This window comes from Rhinolophus ferrumequinum, chromosome 13 (assembly GCF_004115265.2).
Source record: "Rhinolophus ferrumequinum isolate MPI-CBG mRhiFer1 chromosome 13, mRhiFer1_v1.p, whole genome shotgun sequence".
NCBI lineage: Eukaryota > Metazoa > Chordata > Mammalia > Chiroptera > Rhinolophidae > Rhinolophus > Rhinolophus ferrumequinum.
Window position 1 is genome coordinate 40,358,630 of NC_046296.1, and position 11,298 is coordinate 40,369,927.

Sequence of the window (11,298 nt, forward strand, 5' to 3'; positions counted from 1 at the left end):
AGGTGAAGTTTCTATGTTCCCCTTGACTCTGCAGTAAAAAGAAGAGGGGGCAGGCAGAGGGAGCAGGGGTGGGGAAACCACCGGGAGGGAGGAGCACGCCCAGCTGCCTGCTCTCTCATCCCAGGCTGCCCGTGAGCCTTCCTGATCTCCAGGACCACCTTCCTGATCTTCCTGACCACCACCTCTGGCTCCAAATGCCTGCAGATGCCCTCGTCTCCTGTTCTAGGTGGCTTCGAGCCCCTTTTCTTCTTTTCATCCAGCACCAGGTTAGAATTGTTCTAAATAAACGTATTGGGAAATAATAGGGTATCCATGGTGTTGGGGAGTAGGCACCTGAAAACTACAACAGCCAAGTATACACAGTCCAGATGACTTTTCCTTCTAAAGCTTACATACAGTTACTGGCAGGTTGGGGTGACCCATGCATTGGGGCCAGAGAATCTCCCCCTTTACCTCTACCCTTTCCTGGGGAGGTGCTAAAACCCCCTTTCATCAACTGATAAATAGATGAACGCAATGTGGTAAATCCATATAATGGGGTAGTATTTCTCAGCTATAAAAAGAAATGAAGTTCTGATACATACTACAAATGGATGAACCTCGAAAACATTATGTTACGTGAAAGAAGACTGTCACGAAAGGCCATGGATAGTATGATTCCATTTATACGAAATGTCCAGAATAGGTACATCCATAGAGACAGGAAGTAGATTAGTGGGTGCCAGCAGCTGGGGGCAGAGAGCGAGGGGACCATGGGGAGGGACTGCTTAATGGGTACAAGCATTCCTTTTGGGACAATGAAAATGGTCTGAAACTAGATAGTGGTGATAGCTGCACAACGTTGCAAATGTGCTAAATATCAATGCGTTGTATACTTTACAGTGATTTAAATGGTGATTTTGGGTTGTGTGTGTTTTGCCACAATGTAAAAAAAACAAAAAACTTTTCAGGCTTTGAGTATTTCCTCCTCTCTGTCCACCCTGTCAACCCTCCCCCATTAGCAACTCTAGATGTTAACTGTAAGAGTTCTAGAGCTCACTTGAGTGAAGAAGGACATTTTCTATTTCTGCTTTTGTTGGGGAGGGAGTGTCCATTGGCCAAAGCTCACTAGGGACAGCCCCACTGGGCCTTGAGTAAGCAGTACGGGCGCCCTCAGACCTAACGTTCATGGACTAAGAATGAGAAGAAGAAGGACCCAATCTTGCATATTCCAGGCCTTCGTCCTAACCTATCTCCCTGTCCATCCCACTCTCTGTTTCACCAGCACTGAGCTTCCCACGTGGTTCCCAGAGCGGGAAGAGGAGGCTGATCCACTGTGTCTGAAGCCCATGTTCCTCCAGACCCTCTGTCCCCTGGTCTCAGAGGAGCAGGCAAGATGGAGCCCATGCTCATGAGGTCTGAGGCCTGTTTGGAGATTCACCTATAAGACCACAAGACTCACCACGTCTGAATACAGCCCAGCTCTCTCGCTGTTGACCAGTACTGCTGCTGGAGACAGGCACAAGTGACCACAGGAAACCTACATCTCCTCCCTCCTTGGAGATAATCTAGAATGTCATGCGATGCCACTCAGTTTATTGTGGACTAAACTTGGCCCGAAAGCCAGCCGGCCCAACTCATCATGACATATCCAGTAGAAAGCTACACGGGAATTGGATGTCAGGGAGGAGAAAGAGTGTTTGGAGACGGGGACCTGGTCCTGGGCCAGTCTTCCAAGTGGATAGCAGAAAGACATCCAAACAGATGAATTTTCCCAGATGGCCCTGTGGCTCCTTCTCTTGCCCCTAATGCCAAGAGCCAGGATTTATCTGCCTCCTCCAGCCTGTGTAGAAATCAAGACCCCAGCCCCTGGGGCTCTCCATGATGCCACCAGCCTTGTTGAGATGGCTCTTTGACCATGTCCCACAGCCACTTTGACCTACATTTCCTGTGGACTTTACCCTTCATGGTTTATCTACTTGCATTATTTAAATTCCTACTGTCCCAACTTCCTGTCCCACCACGAACCTCTTTATCCTTAGACAATACAGACTCAATGCGATAGACACAGTCCCTTGCCCAAAACCTTTGGGATAAGATGTGTTTGGGAAATCAGAATTTTGCAGATTTCAGGAAGGTACATACAATGATGCATATGTTACATATCACACAATACCACCCTAGAGGGTCCAGAGCAGTACCTGTAATCAAACCCATGAACATTTTCAGAGTGAAACATCTGATACCCATGTCAAATAGGAGAAATAAAAACTATAACTAGCTTCACATCAGTTTAGGTCAGGTTTTGCTGCCACATCGTTTTGGCAGCACACATACGAAACAAACAAGCAAAAACAAAGCTTTTTGAATTGTGGATTTGAAGAAAAGAGACTGAGGATCAGTATTTATGCTGCATACCAGAGAAGCAGGGTAGGAAAACTATAGTTGAGAAAAGGAACAGAGCCTGTGATGGCGCCTCTGTCCTCCTCTCCACCCCCAGCTTCCCAGCCAAGGTCTCCTGGCATTGAAGCCCAGCCTCCCACAGGCACCGTTTGGGACTCCATAGTTATGGGCCACTTAGCTGGCTGTGTGCTTAAGGCCAGAGACTGAGCCCTTCTGAGTCTGTTTCCTGATCTATTTAAATGGAGAAGGAAGAAATCCCAAAGGTTCTACTCAATACATTAGCCAAATCTGGCCATACTGTTCAGAGTGAGACAACGTGTGCACCATCAGACCAAAGAGCACCCCCCAGAAACAGCGTCCTTCTCAACACCAATGCCCTTTGCGCATCAGTGTCTTTGGACATGCTCTTACCAGTCCCTGGATTGACTTTTCCTCATCGCCAGACTGGAAAAGATCTGCTTACTTATGGATCAAGATCTGCTTCAAATGCTCTCCATGGCTCTCTCTTTGTTCATACTTCTTTCTGCATGGCCATTTATGCGTAAATTATAATTTCTGTGCTGCATTATCGGCTTCCACTAAACTAGGATCGCAGGGCAGGGTCTGTGCTTCCATTCGCGGAGCACAGTCCCGGAGGTGTAACACAGTTCCTGGCGTAGGGCAGGCGCTCAGCAAGTGGTTGGGGACCGGGGGCGGCGGCGGGGGACGGGGGGGGGGGGGGGGGGGGGGGGGGGGGGGGTTAAGTGGGTTCTCAATCCGTGTGGCTTCCCTCCATTCAGACAATCATCTTGGAAGCAGAACCCCAGGCTCCATCTTTACGGGACCCGGGGGCATCTGGAAAGGAGGTTAATCTTGCAGCGAAATAGAAGCCTTAGCATGAGACACATTATGTAACTCCAGGTGGGCAGCTACAGGATCAAATAGTAAAAGCGAGAGGAAGAAGTTAGAAAGATGAACCCAAATACCACAGGCCAGGGTAGAGGGTCCTACAGACACAAAACTGTGGACTTTGACATAAGTTAGGGCTTGGTCCATCGCAGACACCTTTAAGAGTAAGAGGAGGCTATCCTGGGGGAAGAGGTGCTGGGAAAAACCCAGCGGAAAAGGAAAAGCCTCCCGTAAAGGCCCTCAGCAGCACGCCGCAAAATGCCGGGGCGCTGCGCACCGCCGCCGCGAGGTGGCAGCAAAAACCCGCCAATGGCCCGGAGCTGCCGGCCACTGCGGACTAGGTCCTGCTTCTCGCCTGGGCGCACACAGCCAAAATAGGAGGGCATCCCGCCGCGTCCCTGCGGGGTCCAGGTCTGAGAGTTCTGGCCTAGCTCTCGGGGTCCCCGGAGGCGGAAGAGGACTCTTCCTTGGGTGTCCAGCTCATAAAAGCTCCTAAACTTGTGTCTGGAAATTTCTCGAAAATTTAAGGAGTCTAGATGCCCTCACCCTCCCAATCCCAAGGAAATGGATTCATTCTCCTGCCTTCCGGCTCGCTCCACTTGCGGGGTCACGTCCTGGATTCTTCTGTGGGAACAGAGCTGTGGTCTGCCTTCATCCTTCCGGTCAAACCTCCTTACGATCCTACTCACAGCACAAGCCAGAACCTGAGAGCAAGTCTGGAAACGGAGGCTTTTGGGTCCTGCTCCCTGATACCTGTCACCCCCCCCCACACACACACACACAGTAGACACGTGAGGGCGTAGAGTCACCCAAAGGCCACGCACGCAGACGCCTACTCGCACAGACTCGCCCAGGTCACGCGTACCCTCCAGGCTCGCGAGGAGCAGACATGAGAGGCCGCGAGGTGCAATGGAAGGATCTCCAGGAAATTTGAGGTGACTTGGACTCACTCGGTTTCTCTGGGTCTCTAAACCCTCGTTCGTCCAATAACAAGATCGCCAAGTTGCCAGACGGCTCTGAAGCTGACATATCTCCGCGTGGGGGCGCTGTTTCAGCCCGGCAAGTCTTCTCTAATGTCCTAAAAGCTCAAACGGCAGATTCCCGCTCTGGACTGTTTGGATACCCCGAGGACGCGCGAAAACCCGTTAGCAGGAGGCTGCGCGCACCGAAGTTGCGGAGAGCCTGTCGCACTCGGACGAAGACTCTCCAGGCATGCGTGTCCTGGGTCCCCTGCTCCATCTCTGACCCTCGGAGACCTTTCATGAGGACCACACTCCCATTCACCTAGTGTTCTGGTGTCCTCAGTTCAATCAAGCTAGTCCTTGAGGACCCGCCATGCTTCAGGCCTGCGGCTCAAGCTTTCAGCATCCTCCCTCACCCTAGCCCCTCTGGGAGGGTGTTACTGCGAGGTGGAACTAAAGCAGAAAGCGGTGGGCATGGGAGGAGACCTGGCCATGCGGTACTGCCGTCCTGGGTAGGGGATGGGTTTCTAAATAAGGTGCAACAGTGATCCACTCGCGGCACCCACGGACAGAATCCTCTGAGGAGAACGTGTGAGCCTTATGAGAGGCTAATGGGTATGATGCTTGTGGAGAAACTGGGGTCAGAGGGTGAGATCTGGGACCAAGTCACAGACCCACGGAAAGGGGACAAACACTGAAATCAGGTCATCAGAGAGCCCATAGGTCTCCAGCTGGTCCTCAAGTCCTTCCTCATTCCTGCTCGGTCATGTCTTTGGTCATGTCTTTGACGTGTGCTGCTGCCTTAGCTCAGGCCCTCTGACCTTCTCATCGCCCATTGGAATAGGCTCCCTGTCTATAGCCTCACTCCCTCCACCTAAAGTCCTGAAGCAGAGCTCTGGGTATGACGACTACACTCTCCGTAAAGCCTTATTTAGCTCCTTAGCGCCCATGGAATCAAGGCCACACAACATGTCTGACCGTGTAGCTGGCCCCCACACCCCCTTCTCTCAGACTCCGTTATCAGCTTCCTCACTCACCCAGGCGCCAGCCACACTGCACTGCCCTGCTCTGGAACCGGAACCTCCTCCATGCCTTTGCTCCTGCGGTTGCTGCCTGGAATCTCCTCCAGCAGTCCATTTCATCTTTCCCGTCAAAGCCATCGCTTCTAAGAAGGCTTTCCTGTTCCCACCCCCAAAGCTGTAATTCATCTCGGAGTTGCCACTCCCCAAAACCCTCTCTATACAACTCCACCTCGTTTGTTTGTTTTTCAGTGATGACCTCGACTGTCCACTGGACTCTGAGGACCTTAAGGGCCAGGCTTTACTGTGCTTCTCTCACCCCCTCGGTTCTGATTTCTGGACTAAAGTTGGATGTAGCGCTTCTCTTACGTCCTGCCCCTGTAGGAGGCACGTTTTGGTTGGGGCTACATCCCTGCAAGGTCCAAGGAGCGTGAGAGGAGGTGGCCCAGACCGGCAAAGCCTGGGACCGGCCGCTCCGCGCCCTGCCCTTCTCTCACATTTGCTTCATCTTTTGCGCACAAAGAAGGGTCTTAGGAAAGTATGTACTCGGCTACCTGGAGCACAGGAGTGAGGAAAACTGGAAGGGAACACCAGAACACCAGATACGCAGGTGTGTGTTTGGGGGGAGAGGTAAAGATAGAGGCTGGCTGTATGACAGTGGCCAAGCCATGGCCCTCTCAGCTTCAGTTTCCCCTTCCGGTGTAATCAGAGCAGCTTTCATCTCAAGTCAGGAAAAGGCAGTGGTGGCCTGAATTCCGCACGCCCGCATGTGTCCAGGTGTCTGTCAGTCTGTCCTTACTCCCGGTCCGGACCGGCTGGCTGCGCCCAAGTGTTCGGGACGAGATGGTAGAAGGCAGGCAGGAAGCGGTGGCCCCCGCCCGGAGCTGCAGAGCCAGAGGTGCACCCGGCTAGTCATTAAGGGGCCCTGCTAAGAATTTTTGTTTAATACTGGTCGCAAATTAGTTATAATGGGAAATACTCATCTCAAAATCCAACAAACTGAAGTCACTGTCGGCCTGGAAAGGTCGACAGGTCGCTCCAGGTCGCCCCCAGACACAGCACCGGCCGTCGCCTGGGGCGTCCCAGCACCGCGGGTACCCGGCGCCGGGGAAAGGAGGCGCGGCTGGAGGAGGAGCACATCAGGCGGGGAGCGGCGGGGGTGCAGCCACAGCGCCTCCCAGCGGCCTGAAGAAAGGAAGACGGAGTTCCAGCCAGGGAAGCAGGGACAAAGGCCCAGCGCCAGGGAGCGCCGCGAGGGCCCCGAGGCGGAGCGGGGACGAGGGGAGCGCACACCCACAGAGCCTAGTGGGCATAGTCCCAGACCCCTGCCCTAGGGGATTACCTCCCACACACAGGGGGCTCCCCCTCACCTCTGGGCCTTGCCTGAGCCCCTCAGACCTTTTGTTTAGGTTCCTGGACCGCACACACTATCCTGCCTTAACCCCCAGGGTTCGGACTCAGCCCTGGCCTCAAGTCCCAAGTTTTCCAAGGGGAGGAGAACAGCCTGTGCCTTTCTGGACCGTGGCAGTCCCGTCCAACAGCAATCTCCATCTTCCCACAGAGAGGCTCTCCTCCCAACCCACTTGAGCAGCCTGAGGAGATTATATACTTGTATATATGACTTTATCTGTAATTTCCTATCTTGCCAGCACATTCTGTAAAGTCCTCAGTGTCTGAAGGGTTAGATTTCTGTAGGTTATGGCCCATTCCTTTTCAGAAGAGTGTGTGTGTAAATCGGTGAGAGTCATAGACTCACTTGTAAAGTGGGGAGATACTGCTAGGAGTGGATATGTGTTTCTGCTCTGTACCAGAGGGGTAGTGAGCCAGTGCTACTGGGGAGGCTGTGTGTGGTGTGTGTGTGTGTGTGTGTGCTGGGAGTGGGTGAGGTTGGGCAAATGGATGGCCTCTCTGTGCCTAGATTCAGGCTATGAGTTTTAAGGGTTAAAGTACCCCTGGGTGACATTTCTACTATGGCTTTGGGTTGACTCATGTATGTTGCATGTCTGAAGATTTCCTCTGCATGTCCTCTGTTCTTGTTCTGGTGGGTTGTATAGTAGCTGTGTTCTCTGACTGTATTTACTGTTCATCCACTCCCTTTCTTGTATGTGAACTTTTGGCGAAATCCAGCCCACTGTCCTGTATGTAACAGGCTGTGCACTTCATGCTTATTGGTACTAAAGCTGTTTTATGCAGACGTGTGTTTCTTTTGTGGTGTGGATAGCTCTGGATAGCTCTGTAGGAGGGTGTGACTGTGAGATTGGGCATGTGTGTGTGTACATGCATCGGTGCGGTTTGGAGGGTGTGTGCCCTGGAGAGTACGCCTGCAGGGGAGAAGGAGGTTGGAGGATTCTTATGTTTGTGTCTAAGGACCGATGTAGAATTTGTAAAGAGGTAACCAGAAAGGTAGACCCTACATTGTGTAGGGAAAGCGGGTCTATGGGTGTTAGGAAACTGCTCTGGGGACAGGTGGGCAATAAGGGAAAGGGCTATACTAGGTGTATGATGAAATAGCTTGGTGTGAGATGTGTGCATAACATGTCAAGCGGTGTATTTGTGTAGATAATTGTGTGTGTGTGTGTGTGTGTGTGTGTGTGGTGTAGCCTCTGCCCGCCTGGCTCCGCCTGCCTGCTCCTGCAGAGCCCCGCCTGCCCGACACAGCAGAGCTCAATCAGCCGCTGCATGAATACACTCGAATGGAAAGTTGTGTTCAGCTGACCGGAGAAATCGGAGCCTGGCTAGCTCCCCTCCTCCCTCACTCCCTCCTGCCCTCCCTCGGGCCAGACAACCACGGGGGCCCTTGCACTGGGGCAGAGGAGGCTCAACTCAGCTGGGGCCGGAAGGACAAGGGGGGGTGCAGATGAGCAGGCTTGAGTGCTAGGACGTGGGGGACTGCATCCTGGCGAGCTGTGTGTCTCAGCCCCAGCACTTGGGAGTGGAGGGAATTGGGGAAGGCCCAGGAAAGTCCCCTGAGGTGGCAGCCAGTGTTCTAGGTGGGACTGAGAAGGCCACAGAGGCAGAGAAGGATGGCGAGAGCAAGAAGAGACTTGGGATGTCCAATGTTCCAGGAGGCCAAGTGAGCCTAGTGTGCCACAGGCCTGGGACTAGGCTGCAACCTCCAGGGACTCCAGCGACGGGCTCAGTCTAGAGTGTGCCTGGCTGACCCAGTCTGTTTTTCAGAAGAAGCTGAGGGAGCCACTCCGCCACCACATCCCACACCAGGGTTCGTGTCCCAGCCCCACTTGGCCAGCCAGAAGCCTGGAACTGGCCCTCCCAGTACCTCACTGGACTCCTCTTCACGTCCAAGTCCTAGGCATCACTGGCTGGTCCCACTGTCTCCAACCCCAGTCAGCCCGGACTGGCCAGGCTCCTAGGCCTCCAATCCCACTATTGATCAGCACCCCCACCCCGCGCTGTGGCAGCTTCCAGGTCACTTCATTTTAATCAGCTATACGTCTCATGGGGATAATCAACTGCGCTGGCAGTCGATTCTGCATGATTGGAGGAGAGCAAGAAGAGGAGGTAGGTTGGGGCTAAGGACCCTAGGTGTGGGGGTGAGGGGTGAGGAGAAAGAGGTGAGCAAGTGGGAAGGGGTAGATTGGCCTATCTTCCTTCCGGCAGGCAGCTTCTAGGGCTCAATGACTTTGATACAGATTTTCCCAGTTTCACATCTGCCGGTTCAGGTTTCCGGTGCAAATCCCGGATTGTTATTGTTTTTCTTTGAGGGAGGTACGAATGAACAGAATATCCCCAAATTGGCTGTTATTCTTCCAGCCCCTTATACACTAGAGTAAGCAGCCCAGGTACACAGAGGCCTGTGCACACAGGGGAGACTCCCAGGCCCAATGTGCTGGCTGAGGCGCCAGGTGGACGCGCGCTGGCACAGGGTAGTGTGTGCCAACACTCTGGCACAGGCCAGACAGAGGGGACGATGGATGGTTAACGCTGAGGCCTTCTTATCCAGCCGAACAAGGCCCACTCGAGAGCACACATCATTGCATACATCCCCCAGCCCCAAGGCACAATCAGAAACATTCCCAGGCAGCAGGGGCGGTGCACAGTGGCTGAGATGGCTTTTCCGCCAGCAGGGCTTCAGCCAGGCCTTGACCTCGAGCTCTGCCCCACAGCCGCTGGGACATTGACTGCCTTGGCCATGGCTTTGTGGGACCCAGAAAGAAGAATGGGCAGGCAGTGGATAAAAGGAGAGATCTAGTCAGAAAGGGGCCTCTTTTCCCTCACTCTGATGTTAAAGGGGCAGGGACCAAATCCAACATGATATCTGCAGTGTGTCAGGGTAAAGGGGTGACTGGCAAAGCCACAGAGCCCAACTTCCCTGAGCACTCCAGTCAAAGAATACCCACGGTGACTCCCCATTCCTTAAAGGGAGAGGAAGGTCACTTAGGGCTGGGCGCCTTGGCAGTCGTATCTGTGGGTTGACTAAAACAAGGCAACCCACACATGTCCACACCAGAATCTAGACACCTATCCACTGCACAGAAAGGCACTGCACTCACAGCATCCTATAGGTATACTGGAGCCACTCCTCGCAGAACTAAGTATATACATATATACACTTATACATATATATACATATATATACATATACATATACAGTATATATGTATATACTTAGTGCAGCCCAAGCCGCACACAAATACCTACACTATAGGCTACATACATGAAAACACATACTGGGCACACACTGATACACTGTGCGCACATTTATAGCAAACATCACACACACACATCACTTTATATGCAGACCTCGATTGCATGGTGGAAGCCCAGCATTTGGAAGTGCACAGATCTACACCACTCACAACAAGTGCTCATGCCTCTCCCGCCGGGAATCTGTAGGTAAGGTCAGAAAGTGCAGAGTAAAGTACTGGTGTTTGTACAGACCTGGGTTGTCACATAGGAGATGACAGAGAGTGATAGACGACAGCTAGCGAGACAGACAAAGAGCAGGTGGGTGACACCCGCAGGGCCTAGGCCTCCAAAGCGGAAGACTGCTGTGGATTCTGATAGCCTCCTTTTTGCAGTGAAGAAAGAGGAATAGGTGCTGGATGCCCCAACTTGCTTTCTCTATCTTCCTTCAGGCAGGCAGCTTTGGGGATGTTGAGAGAAGGATTTTAACTCACAGGTTTGTCCCATGTCCCCAGACAAGAAGGCATCTGCTTTCTAGTGTCACTAGTGAAGACCCTTCCAGGAATCACTCTCCAGCCATAAATTCTGTTAGGCAATAGGGTAGGGTCAATCCAGACTCTTCACACTGTTGTAGGCAGCCACTTCTTTGGGTTTCAGGCCCAAGCTCTGGGTCAAGTATGTGACAAGCCGTTTAAAAAACAAAGTTAGGGGACAAATCCCCTCATCTAGGGATAACATTCTGTACACCAGAACAGAGGCTCAATCTGTGTAGAACCCCAAATTCCTACCACTTGGGTCACCATGGCCTGAAATGTGTCATCATGAGAAACGTTTTCCAGAGCAGTAAACACATGCAAAGATTCTGACACTGTGTGCCAGTCCACAGAACTTGGAAGCTCTCAAGGTTGTCTGGATGCCCTGGTTCTAAGCACGGGCGCATGAGGGAACCTTCTGCTCCAGGCAAGCACACGCCCTGGGCACGAAAGGCCCCACTTGTGCGCCCAGGTCCCCTTTGGGCATGGCCACCTTTGTCCAGCCCGCCTGCATAAACCCCAAGATGCTGCCAGGGATGGGGACAAAAGAAAATCGGAAGTCAAAATTAGTTTGGAAACAGTGCAAAATTCCAGGCACGTTTCTCCCCTAATCCTCCTCGCTTTGGAAGTTGGACTTTCAAGGGAAGGCAAGTTTTCTGAAATTACCTCTTTGGCTCTTCCTTGGGTGCAGGCCAGCCTGGCCCAGAGCAGGAGAGGTGCCACCAGCTATGCCATCACAGGAAACTGTGGGGGCCCTGCTCGGGGCCGGGAGGCCTGAGGCCAGCAGGAACCTGGTTAGCAAAAGGAGGTGATTTTTTTGGTTTTCAGTTTGAAGTGTAAATCGACTCTGAAATATCTTAAGAACTCGAG